The 21990-nt window shown below is 43.7% G+C and overlaps 1 protein-coding gene across 11 annotated transcripts in view; it reads left to right on the top strand.

Annotated features, from left to right (window-relative positions):
- The window catches only part of ENOX1 (ecto-NOX disulfide-thiol exchanger 1), a 611047-nt gene that overhangs the window by 549995 nt on the left and 39062 nt on the right, over window positions 1-21990 (top strand). The window lies entirely within an intron of this gene.

A 21990-nucleotide genomic window follows, 5' to 3' on the forward strand; every position in this document is an offset into this window, starting at 1 on the left:
ATGCCTGATTAAGCTAGAGCGAGGAGAAATTATACATTCCATGTTCACTCTTGTCTTAATTATATACAGCAGAGACCCTGACATTCAGAGTACCAGAAAATCCCTCTTGATAACTACTGTTCCTACCAAACAGATATTTAACATATGGTGCTTATTGAGAACCTACTGTGTACATGGGGCTCTGCTAACTGTGGGAGGGGGTGGTTAGAAAGAAATATAAGGCTTGGGGTCTGCCCTCAAAGAACTTACAACAAAAGGCTGATGAACTAAGGGACACGTGGGCAGGCAATAAACAAGATGTGATACATGTACGGGAAGGTGAGGCCGCTGTGATTTGATGTAGTTTGAAATCCAGACTTTGCTGCTTATTAGCCGTGTCAGCTTGACAAGTTACTGAACCCCTCTGAGCTTCATTTTCTTCATTTGTAAAACTGACTGTGCAGCCTACCTCAACAGCTTTTCATGATGTAATGAGCTAGGGCACATGGAAATCTTAAGGTGTTGTTATTATGGTTTCTCTGTGCTGGATACTCAAGAACGGCTCCTGGATCTGTGGGATTTGGGTTTGGCTTTGAAGAATAGATAGGACTGAGAAAGCAGAAAGTTAGGGAAGGAAGCCACTCACCCAGAGCTCTCCACAGGCAACAAACAGTGTGACCTAAGTAGTGTTTGTCTTCCTGCTCCAGTATTTCATTACCCCATCCTTACCCGAAAACCCCTTTTCAGGATCCTGTTTTCCAGAGACACGTTACTGCCACGTTTTGAAACTTTCATACGCACCCCCCCCCCCAGAGTCAGTCCCTCTGTGCCTCCCAAGGAAGCTGCTGTCTAATCCAATAAGCCAGACAAAGTGGCAGTATGTCTCAATTTCCTGATCTGTAAAATGGGGGTGACATTACCTCCCTTTCCTTCCTTGAGGTTTACTGTGAGAAGCAAATGATATCACTGATTTGGAAGCACTTTGTAATTGTGAGGTTCTAACTATATGGGATGTTGTTAGGATTACAAACTCATCTGCTGATTGAATTCAATTAGATGCTACGTGGAAAGATAGGCCTAACACAATATCTAGTCTGTAGGCTCTTTCTTGAGAAATGTCAAAAGGTATATATTGTTAAGTGGAAAGAGTGAAAAGAGATCGTCTTTAAGGTCTGTCGTCCTCTCTTAGAGGAAAGTTTTTAACGTCTAAGAATACCTCTCTAGGGCTTCCCTGGTGGCGCAGTGGTTGAGAGTCCGCCTGCCGATGCAGGGGACACGGGTTCATGCCCTGGTCTGGGAGGATCCCACATGCCGCGGAGCGGCTGGGCCCGTGAGCCATGGCCGCTGAGCCTGTGCGTCCGGAGCCTGTGCTCCGCAATGGGAGAGGCCACTACAGTGAGAGGCTCGCGTACCAAAAAAAAAAAAAAAAAAAATCCTCTCTAGAATCCATGACGTGTGCTTTGTAATCAACCCCCCAAAATGGCCATTGAGAAATGGGGTTCAGTCAGGCCAAGCAGGAGAGAGGAGCAGCACCTTGCCCACTGGGGCGGGTTTGGGGAGAGATTTGTGGACTGATGGAGTCTGGTAGCACTTGCCCGACATCTCAGCTGGCCGCCTCCTCCCTCACCGAGCAGAGGGCTAGGCTAGTTTGTGCAACTCTAAAAATTGCCTGTTCTTTCAAGAGTTTCCCAGTAGGTGGATTATTCACCTGTCCTTCTCTTTTCTGTCTGTCATGTTGTCTCCTTTGGGTAGTTTCCCCAGCACCTCCACTAGGTTGTGTGAAAGAAAAGAAACAAAGGTCAGTTATTTTGGCCACACGGTCGGAGTGCTAGCACAATATTTTAAGATATTTTTAAATGTCTGAAATGAAGTCTACGTGTCATCTGAAGTTTTCACCAGCCCTGTGGTGGTGAAAGGAGAGGGGGCTTTCAAGCCAGACTGAGAGGGTTTGAATCCATGTTGATCACTGAGGAGTCATGTGACCAGAGTCAGTGATTTGACCTTTTTGAACTTCAGTTTCCTCATCCAGAAGCGTACTAAGCGAAACCCCATATATAAACACCTGGCCCAGAGTACGTCCTTGACAAGTATCAATTCCCTTTTCATACATCAATATCAGAATATTCAATACAGTAGGTAATGCTCTGACAGGATGAATTTTAATGCAGATCATGAGTTTTAAAGCTTCTGGCCCAGAGGTTACTGACTGAGACATATTGATTTTTTTTCACCATGATTACTCACATGCAGGGATAGGAGCTGTGTACATTATCATTTAATAATAATAATTATATAGTGGACTGGTGCTGGCTTAGCTAGGTATTCTTGTGAGAATTAACAATCGCTTTCTTAAAGCAGTATATTTTATTGGAAAAGGAAAAGGTTTGTATGAAACTGGAAAATTACAGAAAAGTAGACAAAGGTAGAGAAAAATAAGCTAATATCTCATTACTCAGAGATAGTCACCATCAGTATTTTATTTTCGTTCTTCCCAGTCACGTGCATGCATACGACCAGAGGGGAAAAAACCATAAATAAATGAACCAATAAATATGATCACAGTGTCTTCCATTTTGTACCTTATTGATTTCTCATTATACCGTGAGTATTCTTCTTGTCAGTAAATGTTCCTCAGAGGCATGGCTCTTAATGGCTGTGTAATGTAGATATGAACTAACTGAACCACGTGCCTATGTGTTAGGCATTTAACTTCCTTTTTTTTTTTAATTTTATAAATAATGCCGTAATTAACACGTCCATAAATCCTGGTCTGCATGGCTCAGATTTGTTTCTGGTTGATTCTGTATATTAATAGCTGTGTCATGAAGTCTGGCAGGGAGATTAGACGTAACAGAATTGTCAGGCATTCAGAATGTTAGCGTGACAGATGCACACCTGCCACTCAAAGATGTGTCGGGAAAAAAAAAAAAAGTGTCCGGTTTTGCAACTTAGTAACTCTTTTGCCTCTTTAGTCTCAAGAGCTAAGCTTATGAGAGTAGCCGCACCTAGAGTCCCTCAGTTACTGATTATTTTCTATTGTTTTTATATTTTATTGGGCAAGGACAGTATCTGACCAACACCTTGTTCAGTATTCTTGAGGTCCCCAAACAGAGGCGCCCTTACAAAGCCCACCCTTGTCCCCATGCGCAAGACCTTCTGTGAGCTCACGCCCATGAGAAGAGGTTTCTGAAAGGCTAATCTAAAAGCATTGGAGCCAGAAGCTGAGATCAATTGCAAAGGCCTTTTCTCCAAGAGGACTGCACTTAAGATCTGAAGCAGGTTTTTTCTTGTATTTGGAACTGGATATATTTTAGTATACCCAAGTTTAAAACTAGCCTTTAGTACAGATCCTTCAGAGATTTCAGTTATTCCAAAACCAATTTTCTTTCCTCAAAAGCAAAGCTATGACTTTTCTTTTGGTCTCTGTCTCCAAGCTCTCTCTTAACCCCTAGGATTGCTGAATAACTAACCTGGTCCCTGGTCATTATGTATAACAGATATCAAAATCTTAAATTAAAAACTTTTAAAATTTAATTTAAAATTAAATTTACTATTCATTACTTTGTTGAATGTACTTAATTCGATATCTGTCCTCACCTTGCATCTCTTTTGATGACCTTCCTCCCAGGTACCTCCCAGAGGTATCACCACCCATGATCCTTAACCTGCATATGCTCGGCGAGAAAGTGGAAGGGAAAGGAGAGGATGCAAGAAATGCAGGAACAGCTAGGAGGGATCAAATAAAGTAGCTACTTAAGCCGGCAACGTATAGAACAATTCGGTCTAGAAGTTTCCGTGAATTTTTTCTCCCCCCTTTGTTTCTGCTACAGGAAAGCTTTTACTGCCCCCTCCTCTACTTGCATAATTCAGGCTCACACACTGGAGTTACAAAAATCATTTGCAGCCTGGAAAGAGGTTGCATCTGTGGCACTGAAGGTTACCACTGTCTAGTGGAACACCTTTCCCACCCAACAATAAAACAAAAACACAAAAGAGAAAAGATTTTTCAGTTTCTCACGTTGCCTCTGTAAGTAAGTAAATCCTCAAGTTGTCTTCACATTTGTCAGAGTGAAGATGTTAAGAGCATACGGAAGAGATGCTGTGTGCAGAACAGTCTTCAGGTTTAGTACACGCTGCGGCAGAAAGCTACCGTTAACCGTGTATTCTAATGATGCCTATGGCGGAACCTCTGCTAGCATCGAGCCCTTGGCCCAGTTGCAGAACGTGCTTACCATCCTTTGGGTGCGTTAAGCACAAGAGGGTATATACATACTGATGTATCAAACAAGGCGAAAGAAAAAGAAAAACCCCACAGGAAACTGGGACCATAGTCTCAGAGGACAAAGAAGACTCAGGCTCTATCCTTCCCTCCTGTAGCTTCGGGCCTGTTCTTGGAGGCCCCGACCTTGAACTGGAGGAGACAGTAAGGAACACCTCAGCACAAAGGTCTGTCCCTCCCTCGCACCATTCCACAGGCTGCATGGCAGGGAACTGGAGCACCGGCCCAGGGAGCGCGCGCCTGCAGATACCGGGGGTGAGACTGCAGACGCCACAGTCCTTCCGGCCCCTGGGGGTCTTTCTTCTCACCATCTCACTGCCTGAGGCTGTACAAAGGCCCCCAGTCTGTGTTCCAACACAGTCTTCCATCCCCCCTTTTTTTAAATTTATTTTTTATTATTATTTTTTTTTTTTTTTGCGGTACGCGGGCCTCTCACTGTTGCGGCCTCTCCCGTTGCGGAGCACAGGCTCCGGATGCACAGGCTCAGCGGCCATGGCTCACGGGCCCAGCCACTCCGCGGCATGTGGGATCTTCCCGGATCGGGGCACGAACCTGTGTCCCCTGCATCGGCAGGCGGACTCTCAACCACTGCATCACCAGGGAAGCCCTTTTTTTTTTTTTTTTTTTAAATTTTATTGGAGTATGGTTGATTGACATTGTTGTGTTAGTTTCAGGTGTACAGCAAAGTGATTCAATTATACATATACATATATTCATTCTTGTCTAGATTCTTTTCGCATAGAGGTTATCAGAAAATATTGAGTAGAGTTCCCTGTACTATAAGTAGATCCTTGTTGGTTATCTGTCTTATACGTAGTAGTGTGTATGTTCATCCCAAGCTCCTGATTTATCCTTCCCCACCACGTTTCCCCTTTGGTAACCGTAAGTTTGTTTTCGCTATCTGTAAGTCTGTTTCTGTTTTGTAAATAAATTCACTTGTATCATTTTTTAAAAATTAGATTCCACATGTCAGTGATATCATATTATATTTGTCTTTCTCTGTCTGACTTACTTCACCTTCCATCCCTTTTGGACTCAGTAAATCAACAAGTCTTCATTGAAGGAGGCAGCAGAGTGTAGAGATTAAGAACAGATCTGGGCACCAAGTAGCCTGGCTTTAGTCCCGGTTCCGCCATTTACTGTCTGGGGGACCCTGGGCCATTCATTGCACCGTGCACCACCATTTTGTTCACTTCTAAAACAAAGGTAGTGACTGCAGCTAACGCATAGGGTTATTGCGAGCATTGCTAGGCAGTGTTGACATGGCCGGGAAGTGTTGGGTATTATTGCTCCATCCTTCCACGTGCCAGGTGCTGTGCTGGGTTCTGGAAATCCATCGGTGACTAATATAGACGTGGTTCCTGCCTCACGTGGAGCTGACTCTGTCATCGTGCCCCGATCTCACCAAAACTGGCTTGTCCTCTGTCTCATTCCATCAGGACTCATTCTCCACCTTTGGGTCAATATCACAGTGCGAATAATGAATGGGCTTGAGGTAGCTGGTTTGCACGTTTCCCTAAACTCTCTGGAGACAAGACCTTTATTGGAAGGATTGGGTCCATGGGGAGGAGAGTCTGAGGGGAGTGGTATATACGTGTAGGTATGTAGGGAGCTTTGAGACCCCTGAAAATCGCAACTTTGTCTTCAATAGCCACTTTGTCTTCCTTCAGAGAGAGATGGACCCATGTCTGTAGCTGCCTGGGGTCAGCCTTGCTCTGTAGATGTCTAAAATCAAGAAGGGGGACTTTTCATGGACTGATACTTCCTTTAGCCTGTAATGTATGGCCCCATTCACGTATTAAATGCTCACACCCAGCCTCTGGCCTTTTGTTCCAGTTACAGCCTCTGTAACGTTGCTTTTCTTCTGCTGGTGCTTCCGTTCCCGCCTCTACCACGACTCCACCCTCCTGCACCCACCCAGCTGCCTTCTTCCAGCTAGTTTACCATGTTTTCTGCTGTGAATTAGCCGTATCCCCACCATTTGCTGTGAAATCCAGAATTGCACGTGAAAAAAACCACACACATCCCAACCCAGCCCCCTCGGAAAGGACTGATGGTCGGAGGAGACCCTGTTCATAAACTCTCTTCTCAGCATGTGCCCCAAGGAAGGATTAGAGAGGGAACTGCTGTCAAAGTTGGACAAAGCTGGCTTCAGGGTTAGTGTTTTTGGTTCCAGTAAACACTCGAGAAGTTTCCTTACCAGGAGCCTCACTGCCAACCCGCCATGTGTTTCCACAGCTGGAGCTGGGCCTACAGTTAGGCCTTTTTGTCAGGACGGGAGCTGATAGGACCTGCTTGGCCATTAGAGGATTTGGAGCGTGTAATAGGATTAGTGCATGTTTAATAAAGCTGACAGGTTGGGTTTGGAGACATGAAAGCAGCCAAAGTAGACATAAATTTCAGTGCTGACTGAAATGGTCTGACACAGACATGGATACCTATATAGCTAAAATCAAGATCTGAAACCAAAATTTTCCACTCTGGAGACAAATATACTTCCCCCAGAAGGTTAATGATAATCCTATGTGATGCAGAAGCAAAAGCAATTGTTTAGAATGGAAGATTGGTAACTTTTATAAATCCAATACCCACACACACACAAATGCTCTTATCTTAAAAGAGCCATTTTCTTTTTGTGGAAAATATAAAGAAAACAATCATCTGCAATCTTACCACTCGGAAATTAGTGTTTACACTTTCTTGTGTTTCCCTCAGCCTCGCCTGTGTGCACATATATACATTTTTACCAAATTTACAGCATATTATATGGGCAGTTTTACAGCCATACAGTTTTTTTCATTGTAAATCATGAGCATTTCCCCATGTTATTAAATGTTTTCTTAGTACAACTTTTAATGACTGCCTGATACTTCATGCCACAGATGTGCTGTTGTGTATTGAATCAGTCCCTGCTGTGGGACTTTAAAATAGTATTTGTTTTTGCTGTCCTGGATAGTGTGCAATGAGTATTCTTTAACAGTGTATTAGTTAATCCATCCACCATTGAAGCACTTTTGAAATGGGGATGCTTTTCCATTTGAATGGGATTTAGGGATAGAGGGAGCTCCACTAACTCTTTACAAAGATTAAAGCTCAGCCCCTACATGGTAAGTGATGAGATAGACAACCAGTAATATTGTCTGAATGTGACCACATAGAGAGGATACTGAGTTCTTCAACAGGAGATGAAAACGGCTCCCAAGAATGTCTACATTCTGCAGAGAAAGGCAAACGGTATAGCCTTCGTGAATGATTTAGAAGAATGATACTGAGACATGTTATTGGGGGTTTTGTGCTGTGAACTAGAGCGTCTTCCTGGTGGTCTAGGGATGGCAGAACCTGTTCTCCGTGTGGATCCCAAACCCAGGCGACCCCTACCCACCCTCTCCAGAGAATACATGAGATTGAGAAGAATGTCCAAGTACAAGGACAACATGAGTTCTAAGCCCAAACAGAACCTTAACTTTTTATTTCTAATATGGTCAGGAAGATACATGGAAACTCAAAACCGTCAACAAGAGATGCACACGGGGATATACAGACATGACTTGAGTGCAGGCAATATCATTTTAAAGTATAATAAACCTAGAGAGCTCAGTCACAGGAACCGGGCCTCCCGGGAGATACAGCTTAGCACTGCCTGATGTGCTGCTCAAAACGGAACAGGAAGAAAGTTGAGGAGCATTTGTGAAAAAAGCCAGGAGCCCAAAAGATGGACAGAAGCACTTTGTTCTAGTGCCTCTGGAAGATGGTAGGGGAAAGTGGGGCGCCTCCTTCTCTCACACAGCTTCGGTTCCTGCTGACATATCACCAGGATTAGTGACCTGAAAACAGCAGGGAACAGGGATTCACCAGGAGATGAGCGTCCCCTGGTGTTAGTTCTCTCTGTTTCTCAGGAGCTATAGGGCTTCCTAGACACTTGCTGTTGTTTTTCGAACATTAAATGTTCTACAGTGATTTCTACACTCCTAGCTTCTGCTAACCACAGAGACCAGGAAAGGAAGAGGTGTGAAATGTGCCGGCCAGGGCTGGGGCGAGCATTGCTCGGCTCACCGTCTTGACGCTGGTCTTGCGAGGATTCTCTGCTCAGCACTCCCTGGGTCTCAGGAGGGTTGTGTAACGCCACACAGGGCAGTCGTTCTCTCACCACACACACTGCTCGTCTCCAGCCCTCATCCATCACAGTGCCACAGAACTCACTAGACGGTGGTATTTCTTTGAGGAAATGTGTAAGGACGAGGACAAAGAAGGGGAAAGTAGGTGGAAAGGCGGAAAGAAGAAAAAAGGGGGAGAGGGGCGGAGAAGACTGTGCCGGGAAGAGTTTTCCTAAGTTTCATCACTTGCTGCTGCCGCCACCCCACCCATCCCTGCCAGCTCGAGAAGCGACACGGCCTTCACCAGAGGTGTGTTTGTAGTTGCATGACTATGCCCACGTAATGAAAACTCTACCCCAAAAGAAGTCTATCCTGGAATTCGAAGCAGACAACTCAGATATTAATCTGCAGATGCAATATTGATGGGCTTCCTGGGGGTAACTACAAAGGTCAGACTTGGAAATACTACTTGGACATTTCAGAGGACCCATGAGCAAGTGAAGTGCGTTCTACTCGTTCAGCCTTGCTCTGACGGAGGCGCCCCTCTCCGTTCCCCCAACCCTGTCTAGGACCTGAGAGGTGGGAAGCGGCCCCATCTGTGAGTTCGTGCCAAATGCAGCCTCCCCTCCCTCCCTCCTGGCCTGCCCACCCCGCCCAGAGGGGCACCCGGCCACCCTGCTCTCCCAGGCACCAGGCACCCTGTTTGTAGCCACCTGGAACTTCTTCAGGCCACACCTCAGCCTGAACTCCCTCCATGTCTGTCTTCCTAATTCAGGCGGAGCAAACGTTGAGCTGGGGAGGAAAGCTCCTGCCCCTGCCCAGTGGAAGAGGCCTTCACATTTTACGTTCTTTCTAGAAAGACTCGTCAGCCTTGGAACACTTAATAGGTTTTGTTGTTGTTTTAAGATTTCTCTTCTTTTTTTTTTCCTTCCCCCATGAAAATCCTCTAACCCTCAGCCTCCCCGGCCCTGAAATCGCCCTTGTGGGGCAGATTCGTGGCCATGTGCTGCATCACCCTCATTTTTATTGTTATGTCAGTTTCCTTGTGAGATTTCAGAGTGCCTTTCTTTGTCTGGACAGTTTCCAGACTGTTCGGTGTATGCTGATGAGCTACTTATGTTTATGAGACTTTCAGAATCTAATTTGCACAGTTTCTTGCCATTGCCAGCTTTGAGAAAGATGACTTGAAACTAGGAGAAAGGTCTGCAAGTGCGACCTATATAAAGCCCCCTAACCTATGTGGGTCTAATCCCCCACTCCCCTCACCACACGTACACACACACTGACACACACGCACACAAGTATAACATGGCTTACTGCTGTAAGCTTAGGTATCGTTCCTGGACATTTTTTTTTTAATTAATTAATTTATTTATTTATGTACTTACTTACTGATTTTTGGCTGCGTTGGGTCTTCGTTGCTGCGCCCAGGCTTTCTCTAGTTGCGGAGAGCAGAGACTACTCTTCGTTACGGTACGCAGGCTTCTCATTGCAGCGGCTTCTCTTGTTGTGGAGCACAGGTCTAGATGCACGAGCTTCAGTAGTTGTAGCTTGCAGGCTCAGTAGTTGTGGCTCACAGGCTTCAGTAGTTGTGTCACACAGCCTCTAGAGCACAGGCTCAGTAGTTGTGGCACACGGGCTTCGTTGCTCCGCCTCATGTGGGATCTTCCCAGACCAGGGCTCGAACACGTGTCCCCTGCATTGGCAGGTGGATTCTTAACCACTGCTCCACCAGGGAAGCCTGTTCCTGGACATTTTACACAGCAGTATTCAAGTCGGTCCCCTTGGTAAGAACAGAATAACTGTTGGCCTGCTATTGGGAATAACTGTTGACCTGGGATCCTGAATAAATGACTTTAGTCAACAGGTCGAATTCGGCTAGGTGCACCATACGTGAAAACCTCTAAATAATTAGATATTCTTATTGGTAATTCAGCTTTCCTCCGTCTATCATGTCATGCTTTTTGCCAGCAATGCAAATGCTGCTGTGTTGAAGCCCAGCTCAATTCCTACTTCTTGGGGTCTTATCCTAAGATCAGTCCAAATCAATTACCATCTTCTGAATATTCCCACAGTAGTTCTCATTATCCCAAACATTCTGAACAACCCAGTTATGATATGCCTAGCTTCACAACTCAGGTGTAAGTGCCTTAAGGGCAGGTAATGTGTAGGTATGTGTTACAGAACCTAACAGAGTGATGAGCCTGTGTAGGTGGGCACATCTGTAATACATTTGTAACACTTGTTGACTGATGATTGAGTGGAGGTAGAAACTCCAGCCACCTCAGACAGCTCTGTGAATCTGTTTGGCCCGATTAGGTGAGAAATGCAAACACTTCCTTTTCTATGTTATCTGCAGGTGATCTTGAGGATTAAGCACATCTCGTCGCAGTTCAGTTTCAGATGCGTACAGAAGTCTTGCCGACTGTGAAAGTTAGAATTGAGGTGGTAGGGGTCACTCATCCGACTTTCTTACGTTACAGCTTTAACTTGGTGTAAGTTTTCTTTGCCTGTGGCTATGCGTCTGTGAGTCTTACGTTCTCTAAGGCAACACTTCCCAAACTTCAGTAAGCAACAGAATCAAAAGGAGAGCTTCTTAAAGCACAGATCGCTGGGCTCCCCCCTTAGAGTTTGAGATTGGGAAGGTTTGGGCTGAGGCCTGAGAATTTGCTAATAAGCTCCCAGGGCCATCCATCTGCAGACCACACTTTGGGTAACTACTGCCTGCTGTCCACTCCAGTTCAGATTAGGTGCTGCTAGGGGCTTCCACAGCCCCCAAGGCCAACCCTTGTCATAGTTACATCACACTGTCTTTCAATATATTTTACATGCCTGTTACATGCTCTAGACTCTTAGGTTCTTTGAGAGCAGGAACCACTATTACTCATCTTTGAATCTTATCTAGCACAAAACCAACCATATAGTAGGTGCTCAATACATACTTGATGGATGAGAGAGTAGGGGAGGTTTGATAAATTCTAATCGAACTATACTGAACTGCGGTGTCCAGAGACTTTAGTCTAAATGTTGAACTTTGCTGTGATTCAATCCCCAAAGGAAAATATACAGTTACTAATTGCCAGGCTCTGGTTTATAAGAAATCACAGCCATTTGGAGAATACACAAAAGATAGGTGGACTCACAACTAACTAGCTGTTCCTGTGTCCACCCAAGTCCACGCAATGGGCAGTGCAGTGTTGTAGACAGAGTGCTGTGTGTTGGGAGCACACACGATCACAGCCTGGTCACCATCCTCAAGGAGCACATGGCCCCTTGTGGAGACAGCAGGTGCTGAAAAGGGAAATCACCAAACACTGGCTTCAGTGTTCTCAGCAAGGAAAGGACTTGGCCTGGGATTAGGGGCTTGAACGAAGTCCAGAAGTTGTGATTCCCTGAGAAGTAACTTGGACAGAAGGCAGTATAGACTAATAGCTCCAAAGTCTGGCTACCTGGGGCCCGGTCTTACAGCCACTACTCTCTAGGTATGTGAGCTGGGGAAAGTACTTAGCTTATTTGTGCCTCGATTTTATCATCTGTAAAATGGGGATAATAGCAGGACCAACACCTGGCATCTACCAGGCACTCAGCAAGAGCTAACGATTAGTATTATAATCATTGCCCTTATTCCTACTATTTTTTAATTCAGAGGACCCCAAATTCTACATCCACCATGAACCGTGCATCAGCAATCCAGACCACTTTGTTCTTGGAGTATTTCTCGTAGGTGGCATATGCAAGAATGCAGTGAGAAGAGAGAATTGGATTTTGGTGTGTTAGGGAGGGGAGGCTATCTAATGTTTACTAAGATCTCACAGTATGGCTGGCAAACCTTGTAAAATTTGATTTTACTTTAATAACAATGAAATGTCTCTCTTTCCCATTTATCAGATTGCATCCCATCTATTCTCATGACCTAATTTACCTCTGTACAGGTCAAAAAGACTCTGAATTTTAATATTATCATTAGTAACGTAAACTCAGCAGGTGAAAGTTATGATAGTGAGTGCTTTGTAGCAGAGAAAAATATGAAATGTCATATTGAGAAATGGACTGGGAAAATAACATGCCAAGAGCACCATAATACAATTAATCTTTACCCACAATAGAGTCAGTATCATACAAGATGAATCAAACTGACTAATTCTGGATGCACGTACATACATTTTAAAGTATTTCGCTTTAGTTTCTTCTGTTTGCTGCTCCATTTTTATTGGTTAAGGAGATTTTTCATGTCAGTACTTTTTCAGGCTCTGAAGGGTAGCCTCACTTGTGTGGATATAGTAGTATGGGTTCCATTTTTTACGTGTTGAAGAGAAACACACAACTGTTTTTGAGATCAAGTGTATTTTTTTTCACTTGGCAACATTTATGGCAGCATATAGGAAAACTAAAATAAAACACTACAACCTACACTTTAAATGATGAATGGAGCTAAAGGAATACAAAAGATTTTTTTCTCATTTTTACATAGGTTTTATTTAATATGATTGTCACAAAACTATGCCAAAAGAAAGGCATCTCATCACCAGCTTGAGACCATAGTTTAAGCTTGGTGTGAACTGTGATAGCCATAATTAAGTTATGATCCAGGCAGTAGTATGCTCTTAGTTTTTAATGGAAAACATTACAAAATTGAATTACTCTTTCCTATCAGGGTTCTCTTGTTAAAAGTATATGTGGGATAATCCTGTTTTTTCAAATAAGAATTAAACAACTATATATATACACACACACAACTATATATATATACATTCATGTGTGTGTATATATATTACATAATACTATATATGAGTATGTGGGAGGAGGGTTATATATAAAATATGAAAGGTAAATATCTGAATGTTAATAGTGCTTATATCTGAGTAGTAGAATTCCAGTTAATTTTTAAAATCTATATTCTGTACGTTTTCTTCCAGTATATATATTTGTAAAGAGAAAACCAAGAAACGTTATTATTAAGAATTAACGTGGCATGGACATATATACACTACCAAACGTAAAATAGATAGCTAGTGGGAAGCAGCCGCATAGAACAGGGAGATCAGCTCGGTGCTTTGTGACCACCTAGAGGGGTGGGATAGGGAGGGTGGGAGGGACATGCAAGAGGGAGGGGATATGAGGATATATGTATATGTATAGCTGATTCACTTTGGTATAAAGCAGAAACTAACACATCATTGTAAAGCAGTTATACTCCAATAAAGATGTTAAAAAAAAAAGAACGTGAACTAGAGAATTATCTTAAATTTTAAACAGGAAAAGAAAGGGAAAAGTTTATAAGCTTATATTATGGTCTCCCAAAAAAAGGTTAATATTTAATTTAAAAACATATTGAAGGGCTTCCCTGGTGGCACAGTGGTTGAGAGTCCGCCTGCCGATGCAGGGGACACAGGTTCATGCCCCGGTCCGGGAGGATCCCACATGCCGCGGAGCGGCTGGGCCCGTGAGCCATGGCCGCTGAGCCTGCGCGTCCGGAGCCTGTGCTCCGCAACGGGAGAGGCCACAGCAGTGAGAGGCCCGTGTACCAAAAAAAAAAATATATATATATATATATTGAAAGCACTAATAATAGATACAAACTCAAAGTTAACTTTTTACTGTCTAAATCTAAAGTAGTAAAGAAATTATTTTACTTTAAAATGATGCTGCATCAAATACATTTAGGGACCAGAAGAAGGTAAAATACCCGAAGTGACTGCATTGTTTTTTCCCCTCTCCATTATATGTGGTCCTCCTAGACTTCTGGGAAATCACTCCCAGCCAAGGGTACTGACCAGATCCTGTGACTGCCAGTCGGTCTCACCTATGAAGTTTATCCTCTCTGGGTAATAACAGATTCATTCAACAAATATTACCGAGAGTCTACCATTTATTCTTTCAAACAATATTGGTTGAAGATTTACCACGTGCAGGGGACTGTGCTAGCAACTGAGGACACTGTCGCTTTGTAGAGAAATGACTGCAGGTAGAGCGGGCACATGAAGACCAGGCAGAGACACTCTGAGGGTGGCAAGGACAACTCCCCCGTTACCTGCGGGACGGGGGAGAGATGGCAGATGGGCTGGAGAGCCCCTGCCAGCCCAGATGCTATCCTGAGCCAATGACCCATATTTCCCGCTACCTTTCCAAGACCTCACATCCAGTATTTCTGAAATACTGGAGCCAGTACTTCTCATTCTTTGTGACCTCTGATTCTAGCATCATTATTCTGCTAGTGGTCCAGACTTTGCCGAAAAGTTTTTAATTCTTTTCTTTCCTCTGTCCGTTCTTCCTTTAGAATGGCTTCTGTATCCCCCGCTTTTCTCTTTTATCCCATCACCTCAGTGGTTCTGCTTTATTATCACATACTTGGGGTATAGCTGGGGCTCCCCCAGTCCCCCTGCCCGAGTCTCTTCATCTGCTTGGCCGGTCCTGCCCGTGGCCCTCATTTGGTCTTTGGAGCGCTGCCTCGACCTCGGCTTTCCCCTGCACACATCTTCCAAACTGCGTGCCTGTTGTAACCATGGTTACAAGTCACACTTGGCCAAAGGACAAGGTGTCACCACCTAACAGCAGCAGAGAGCCAGGCCCATCCCAGCTAACACTGCTCCTGGGCCAGGCCCCTGCTGCCCTTCTGCTCTGCTCCCCTTTGCGTTCACGATTGCACCCAAGCCACCGCTCATCAGCCAGCATGGGGCCCCTGCTGGCCCCCCAAGAGGCCCGGACTGCTGGCAGCCCTCACAAGGGGATGGCGTCCCAGTCGTCAACCGGCATTTTTCAGTTGACAAGGACTGTAATGGGCTGACATTACAGTCCATTCAAGAGAGGCAGCCCAGCATGGCGGTTAAGAGTCTGGAGTGAGACAGCATCGGTTCACATCCTGAGTCTGCTTCTTACTAGTTGTGTGACCTTAGACAAGTCCCTGGCCTCTCCATTCCTCATTTTCCTCATCTGTAAAATGTACTGACCTCCTAGAGCTGTTAGGGGGATTGGGTGAGCTCATATTTGTAAAGTTCTTATAATACTACCTGCACCAATTAAGCACTGTATGTGTTTATTAAATAAATATAACCAAGAGTGATCTAAAAAGAAAGCCACCAGGAGAAATGCTTTACGTGGATATCTCTGGTAACTAAATCACAGTGAGTTTTCTCTTTTTTAAAGGGTCCTTTTTATTTTTTAAAAGGTTTTTTTAAATTAAATTTATTTCTTCATTTATGTTTGGCTGCGTTGGGTCTTTGTTGCTGTGAGCGGGCTTTCTTTAGTTGTGGACAGCAGGGGTTACTCTTCACTGCAGTGTGCGGGCTTCTCATTGCGGTGGCTTCTCTTGTTGTGGAGCACAGGGTCTAGGCACGCGGGCTTCAGTAGTTGTGGCACACGGGCTCAGTAGTTGTGGCTCACGGGCTCTAGAGCGCAGGCTTAATAGCTGTGGCGCACGGGCTTAGTTGCTCCGCAGCGTGTGGGATCTTCCTGGACCAGGGCTCGAACCTGTGTCCCCTGCATTGGCAGGCGGATTCTTAAACACTGCGCCACCAGGGAAGCCCTTAAAGGGTCCTTTTTATGATGCATAACCTGTTCTCACTGATTTTAATCTTTGCAAGTGGAAATCTTAGAAAATCTTGGAGTTGTCTTAGGACATAATGCATGCACTCTGGGTCTGAGTCCAGCAACTGAAGCCCAATGCGGTGGCTCATATCCCAGTGTGTAAAATGTGCTAGTGTTGTGATGAATCACTAGCTGTTGGCTGAGGGCCGGCGCTCCACACATCTGCTCTCAAACGGTCTCTCTGAGACTGAAGCCTGTTGGGCCTCTGAGGCTCCCCTCTGCAGACCCTGGACATCAAAGGCTTCTGAGAAAAGGGACAGGTGGGTGGGGACCCATGACCCTCAGGACTGGCAGTACCAACCTTCAGCAACTGGTAAGATTAGTGAGGCCTTGGGACTTCTAAGCCACAGAAAATTCCCGAGATCCTGCATTCCCTTGAACCGTAAGAAATTTTGAAGCTTACTCAGTTACTCATTCTCATCAATCCTTTTCTCATCCATTTGCTTTTTAAATGTTTTTTTCCTCCCTCTTCTTCTTCTCTTCCTTCTAATTTTATTGGCACTGAAATCCAGGATAAGTGAACCTTGTCAGTACCACGTTGGCTGCCTTACTCTGAAGGGAAACTCCAAGTCAGGGAAAAGGGCACACAGCAGAGATGAAATATGGGAGCAAGAAGACACTGTAGAGCTCATCTGCTTCAAATCCCTCTCTTTACAAACAGGAATCATGAAACAAGGGTACACAGCGAGTGGCAATTAGAGCCAGTCTTCTGTGTCCAGATCCATCATTTTTTTTTCACTATTCCAGGCCATTGTCTGTGGGCCGTTCCTTCATTTATCAGCCACTGGGCACCTGCAACGTGATAGTCATTGGCTCATAAAGGAAGGTGTGAGACGTATCCCCATCCCCCTTCCTCCTCCGACCATGGTTCTAATCTTACGAGGAATCCCTGAAGGTTAGTGGAGACTGGCCTGTCACTTGCTGGATTACTTTGGGTACTCTGAAAAAATTCTGAGTAAAGGAGACTGAAGTAGCTAACTGGCATCTTGACCATAGTCTACAGGGCCCTTGGTTCCATGGAGTGTGATGTCTAAGAGTCAGGCCTTATGGTGTGGTGGTGACGGTGTGGGAAGTGACATGAGGAATCTTTACCATGCGGACCTTGACAACGGCCCCACTCACCTTGCACTAGGAGCTGTAGGGCCCGCCAGCCCTTGGAGGGCCACAGGGTAGATTTCATATGTGTGTGGTGTGGGGAGGATGTCGTTTGGTATGTTACTCGGTCAAGTAGTCAGCTAGTGGCTGTGCTTACATATAGCTCTTCAACATGGCATCTGCCTGTCATAGGCTTCTTTTTATTTATTTTTAAAGTATAAGGATAGCAGTAGAAGAACAGTGCCACAGAACATTTAGAAAACAGACAATATGTACAGTTTGAATCCCATGACAATTTATCACTTTCGCATACATGTTTTTATATCATTGTAGTCAGGGTCTTATACAGAATTCTCACCTAGAGTTAGTACCCCAAGTATTTATTATGTACGTGTGCTGTATCCACTCAGTCCTGAGGATAATAAAAGTGAGTAACAATCGTAATAATAGTGATGCCTTCCTGGAAGGTTATAGTTTTCAAAAGCACCATGTCACGTATGACATTTGGTCTTCACAGCACCCCGGGGGATAGGGATAGGTTATTATCCATGATTTATGTAAACGAAAGTTCAGAGATACCCTGCCTAAAGTTATCTAGTACATAAACAATGGTGACAGAATTAGAACACGGATCCCTTTCGGCCATGCTGTCTCACTTGCTTGGATATGGTGAGTGCCCTAAAGGAGTTGGCGGTTTTGTTGAGGAAACAAACACAGGTGATTCAGTTTATTCCAAACGTGTAAGTGGCCAGCTGCCACAGAAGTGACAGGGGAAATGTGCTGAGATAAGGAGAATGGACAAATAGCCTGGAATAAATGCCCTTAAGAGATACGGGACTTGTGCTATGTATAAAAATATATGTAGGAGGTGGTGAAGAAAAGGAGAGAGCTTTCTCTGAACGTATCTGGACAGAACATCTAAAGGAGATGGGCTGTATCGGTAGGATTGAACCTGAATGCCAGGCTCAATCTGATTTTCCCATGGATTATTGGAAAGCATCGGAGTTTTTCCTACGGGTTATCAGAAAGCATCTGAGTTTTAAATTGGAGATTGACAAGATGAAAGCGGCATTTTAGAAACTGATCTGGTAATATCATGTAAGGTGGACTGGGGAGGAAGAAACCAAAGGCATAGACAGGGTAGGAGGTTCTTGGGGTGGTCCCAGTAAGAAATGAGAAGTGATAGCAGAGCACTGGTAGTGGAAATGGGGAAGGGGAATGAGAGACATTTCACAGATACTTGATAGAATTCAAGTCTAGAGAGGCCTTAGGGGATAGAATTCAAGTCTAGAGAGGCCTTAGGGGATAGATGAATCAAAGGCCTGCAAGTGGAAGAATGACGGTGCTACTAGTAGAAACAGAAAAGTTAGAGGAAAATGCAGTCTGACATGGGAGGTGAATTGTTGGCCATAAAATTATAGAAGTTTAGAAGAACCACCACATCAGGAAGGACTTGGATTCACACATTTTTCAAAATAAGGACATTCCTTTCAAGGAAGCCTTAAATAGAAGTCCTGTATTATAAAACAGAAGCAAGTAGGAATGGAGTGGGAATTCTAGCGATCCGCTCCTTGGACCTTCCATGTCACCTCTGTAGGGCTGACGGGGTTCCATAAAGCATTATTCAGAGATGGTGGACCCTACCCAGCACCCTCATTTTTAGACAACTGATCTGAGGCTTAAAGATGTTGCGTAACTTGCCCCAGGTCAACTAACTGTTAGTGGAAGAGCTAAGGCTAAAACTTAAGCGTGTAGTATGTCCCCTACCACCTCATGACCACCTCTCGTTCTGAATTTGAAATGGGAAGTGATCAAACAAACCCAGTGGTCAGTTGGTGATAAGGAACAGAAGTTAAAGAGTTAAGTGTGACGATAGTTGAACCCGTGAGAATGAAAGAACTCTGATCAAAGGAAACAGAGAAGAAAAAGTGGTGACTGAGCTTTGGCAAAAGTACCAAAGTTAGAGGATAAAAGGAGAAAGTAACCTTCTTATCCATGTGTACTGGGCCCGCAGAGGGAAGAAAAAAACCAATGAAGATGAAATAAAAAATCAGGAGGAAAAAGACCAGGACTTCTTATGTAACAGAAGCAAATGAGGCAGACGGTTTAAGGGGGCAGAGTCAGTGATGTCAAATATCACATGGTACGAAGACTGAGAAAATAGTCACTGAAAATCTTTCAAAGGATAATTTCATCGGGTGATTAATGAGAAAGTTGAGGTTTCAGGGGGTGAGACAGGAGATACAGTGGGTATGCACCATGTATTCAAGAGGCTTTGCAGCCGAAAGCAAATAGCACTAAAATTAAGCAGGTCACAGGAATAACGCAGTGAAAGGAAGAACGAAAGGCTTTTATCAGGCTGAAGAAACCGTATTCTTGGTTCTCAGGGGCTTGGGTAGGTGTAGGGGAACAAAAACAGAACAACAGCAAAGCACAGTTCTAGCTCAGTAAGTTATTTAAAAAGAGCTTTTCTAAATGGATAAACTACTTTGACCATTTCTTAAAGTAATTGACAAGGACTCTTCGAGGGGAAATTTCTGCCTTTGAGTAGCTTAACCTTTAAGAAGTCTAAAAAAAACCTGCATGATATCTAGTTTCAGATATTGAAAAACCTCTTCTTCCAGCCTTTTAATGATTCCTTCTAAGTATCACAGAAATTAGAGTTAAAAGGTAGACTGAGAAAAGATTTATTAGATAACCTTGTTCATTCTCCTGCCAACTGCAGAATTGTTACTTATTGTGCATTTTCTAGTCTGCAGTGCTTTTTACTGTGTCAAGTGAATGGTGTTCTCACCACTTCCTTTGGAATACTATTTCATAATCCTATTGATCTCACTGTGTGGAAACTCTTGATCCCCATCCTAATGTTTCCTGCCTACTGTATACTTTGTACACCATTAACAATTTGTCCTTAATAACCTCCATCTGCACTGATCCACGTCCAGTTTGCAATCTCTAAGCACCTGGAACACCTTCACCAGTAGACACGTAATTCTTCAGGACATATTACAACTATCAGGATAAAGGACGTGTATGTGATAAAAGATAAAGAGTCTACTAATTTTACGTTTCTAATGATGAAAGTTTCCTTCTATATTCCAGAGATTTGGGGTAGGAATGAGTCAAAAGAACAGTGAAGTTTTTAAGAAAGGGGCAAAGTCTTTCTAACTTACGATCCAACATCCCAGTAAAAGGTATTCCCCAATTACTGAAGAGATAAGTTGGAACATTCTGGGTAGAGAATGTGAAACTCTTAAGGTAGGACCAGGACTTAGACTTGAAGCATGGATTTATAGAGTTAGAGATGAAGCACAAACTAGATATCCTCTGATATCCTTGAAAATGTGCTCCCACGTGGTCAATTTGTCCCTTTTGTGATGGGTTCTTCTCAGAGAAGGTTTTGGCAGATGTCCATCTGAGGTTCTATCCTGTGCTCCCAAGACAGTGGTCCTGGCTTCACCAGCTTTATCCTCACGGATCTTACAGGCTGATCATGCCCCCATAGAGGGGCCCAGAGGGAAGCCTGAACGTACAGTGGATTACGTTACAGGAGAGGAACAGTGAGCTTGAGGGAGCCATCTCTTTTATATCAAGCAATAAGCAAGCCTTTTCTTTGTCCCAGAAGGAGACATCAGGGTTGTGTGCTGCAAACACTAACTTGAGAAATGGGCCATAAAAGAGCTGTCAGGGCCTTGCTTCGAAGTTCAAAAACCTGTGGATCCTACTTTCTCTCAGATATCTTGACAATATGTCATAGAAACCTTAAGTTCCAATTTGGACAAATTATCTTCACCCATACTTGCTTCTTTCTCTTGTTTTCCTTTCCGCGGAGGCACTGAGTCATTCTCAACATTTTCCTCATCCACCAGGTCATCAGATTTTTTTTAGTTCTACCTCTTAAATATCTCTTATGTTTCGCCCTCTGCACATCACTGACTTGGGTTCTACCCTCGTTATAAAAAGGTCAGAATTAAATAGACAATTGCAATAGGCTCTAACCTGGCATCCCTGCCCCCACTTCCACCTCCTGCAAACCAGTATCCTAAAATGCAGAATTGTTCATGTAACTCCTGTGTTGAACACTCTTCACTCATTAAGCCTTCCAGGTAAAATCCAAGCTCCTTATCCCGGTCCACCTACTTCTCCAGCTCCATCTACTGACATTTCCTGTAAGCTTTCTTACAGACATTTTATAAGAACTGCTTGCTGGTAAGCATGCACCTCTTGCCACTTTTAGACTCAGTATCATTTAAAACGTAGCATTCCTTGGCATGTGGTAGGCATGTAATATATGTATGCAGCATAAATATTTATTGAGTGGCTGAAAGTAAAAATAGGCTTAGCTTAAACGCAAGAAGGGTTTGACTTGGGGAATTATTTAGTTCCACCTTCTCTCTGTGTACTCCCTTTAACCAGTTATAATGATGGAGCTCTTTTGACAGATATTGGATGATAATTTAGCTAAATGAAAACACAAAAAGAGGGTACGGATATTGCTTATATCTACTTTGAAGACAACCCCAAACTCGCCACCTACTAATAACTGTAATTCTCTTGTTAAATTAAACAACTCTACTACAAATACAGACAAATCAAATTAATTTTACTTTTCTAAGGAACCGGTGAGTCATGAGTCATTACAATACTCCTCGCCTTTTTTGTTATAGTGGAAAAAGATAAAAGCACGGCACGTCAAGTGGATATCTAAAACTACTGTCCTGTCTTCTAACCCTTAAAACACACCCATATTAACTTTAAATTATGTCTCTGGCAAAATGTATAAGAAAAGCATTCACCCATCTCATTAATTCTGTGACTCTGTCAGCAATAGTGTGAACTTTAAAAAAAAATTATTTTATTAAAGTATAGTTGACTTACAATGTTAATTTTTGCTGTACAGCAAAGTGCTTCCATTATACATATATATATGTATATGTGTGTGTGTGTGTGTGTGTGTAT

Source organism: Lagenorhynchus albirostris, chromosome 18 (assembly GCF_949774975.1).
Source record: "Lagenorhynchus albirostris chromosome 18, mLagAlb1.1, whole genome shotgun sequence".
NCBI classification, from domain to species: Eukaryota; Metazoa; Chordata; class Mammalia; order Artiodactyla; family Delphinidae; genus Lagenorhynchus; species Lagenorhynchus albirostris.